We start from the raw sequence: 1,889 nt of genomic DNA, 5'->3' as shown, positions 1-1,889 counted from the left end.
CATGAGTAATGGCTATGGTAGCGGAAAGAGACTGTCCTTGCATGCCCTCTTAGTTTACTTGCAGACAGAGTTGAAGCTTGGTACTAGAGGAAAATTTATTCTCTTGGGACCATGCCTAGTACATGCTTCTAGGGTGGGGAACAAATACAGTCAGTTAATCTAAATCAACAAAACCCGATTAGCCCACCTCCCCCAACGGCAGCCAAGAAGGTCAGATTCTGTTTATTTTCACAATGCATCAACAAATCATTTATTTCCTGACACCAGAGATTTTACATTTCAGCATAAAATAGCGTTAATCCCCCCAGTCGATAAAATGACCACTACCACAGTTTTAAGCCAAGTAAATACTAGTCAGGTTGATGGACTCTCTGGCCAGGTCCACCTCTGCTTCCCAGAAAATGGCTCTGAGTCATGCCTCGGAGAAGCTTTAAAAAGGCAATCCCGAAGGCCAGAGTATTTCCTACCAGGTCCAATCAAGGGCAAACCTACATTCTGTTGTATTTCCTGCCCACCTACCTCCCGCCCTCATGTGATCAAATACATCCAGTGCAGTTGGGTCAAAGAAGCGTGTTTAGGGGAGTGAAAGCAGGAGGCTTGTAATCTCCCATAAACAATAGCCTCCAGCATTTCAGTCCCTTGTCATTAGGGCAAGGGACTTACAGGTTAGAAGCATTTTTGTTCCGTGGATCTCTTAGGCACAGTAATTAAAACAAAACATTGGCTCTCATAATAGTAAGCATTCGTGGTTTCCTGGTGTGCTGGTAGGTTTTCTGTTTCCGTTGTTTTTGTCTGCTTGACACAAATCATCTCCAACAGACTACCCTGTAGGCAAGTCTGGGGCATTTCCTTGATTGCTGCTTGATATGGGAGAGCAGTGGCATCCCTGGGCAAGTGGTTTTGCACTGTATAAGAAAAGAAGCTGAGGACAGAGGGCAAAGCAAATCAGGTTTTTGTTTAAGTTCCTGCCTCCACATTTCCACCCTGGGACTACTCAAAGTTGGACTGGAATGCAGCGTGTAACCCCACGCTACCAGCCCCCGTTCAGGTTCCCTCGGCTCTGTGGATAAAAGGCACACACACTTCAGCTTATTTTTAATAAGCTTTTTAGCTCAATGGTCAAGCACTTCTAAGTCTCCTGCCGCTAATGTGTCCTTACCTTCACTCCTGGCTCAACACTCTAAGTCTGCCCTCAATTTAGTTGCCTGGTTACCTTCTCCTTGCTCAGTACCCTAAATCTGCTGCCCCCGGCTTAGTTGTGTCTCGAGCCTCTCTCCTGCTGTCCCAGGCCCAGTTGGGAAAGCGGCCATCGGCTACTTCACCCGAGATCTCACATGGCTGGTGGCTCCCTCTCCGCAGCATGGCGAAACCTTTCCCCTTCTGACTCTCTTGGCCAACCTGCAAAAACCAGGAAGTCCCGCCTCTTCTTCCCAGCCATTGGTTACTAGTGTCTTTATTGATCAATCAAAAACCAATTGGAGAACAAGACCTTCAGCTTTCGCACACAAATTCCCAATCAGAATCACCCCACACTCTGGACTGTTAATTGTAAGCAGAACAAACCCTCTCAAAGTTGTTTGTGGCCACAGGATTTATTGCAGTAACAGAAGGAAAACTGGAACAGTGGTTACTGCTTGCTTTGTTTTCCCAGGTTAGGATGATATAACAGCTTTATAAAGTATCCATCCTTGACAGAGCATGGGAAATTCTGAATGGAAACGAGAGGGAGATGGAGGAAAGGGAGACATGACGAGAGAAACAAGAGACCAAAGATAAAAGACGTGCTTTCTCAAACGTAGGAGGAACACGCAGATATAAAGAATCACACAGAACCAAGTCCCAGTCTGAGAGGGTTACTGCTGGGTTTCAAATCCAGGACAAGAAGCGCA

At 46.2% G+C, this 1,889-nt stretch overlaps 1 long non-coding RNA gene across 1 annotated transcript; it reads right to left on the bottom strand.

The window, feature by feature from the left end:
* Positions 1-221: 221 nt before the first annotated feature.
* On the bottom strand, positions 222-1,378 carry LOC147997075 (uncharacterized). The gene is made up of 2 exons (XR_015653078.1): positions 1,160-1,378; positions 222-922 (listed from the first exon to the last, which is right to left on the bottom strand). It is a non-coding gene; the product is annotated as an uncharacterized LOC147997075 (long non-coding RNA).
* Positions 1,379-1,889: the final 511 nt, after the last annotated feature.

Source organism: Rattus norvegicus, chromosome 1, assembly GCF_021556685.1.
Source record: "Rattus norvegicus strain SHRSP/BbbUtx chromosome 1, alternate assembly SHRSP_T2T, whole genome shotgun sequence".
NCBI lineage: Eukaryota > Metazoa > Chordata > Mammalia > Rodentia > Muridae > Rattus > Rattus norvegicus.
Note: the sequence above shows the minus strand (reverse complement) of the source record. Positions and strands in the feature narration are given on the sequence as shown.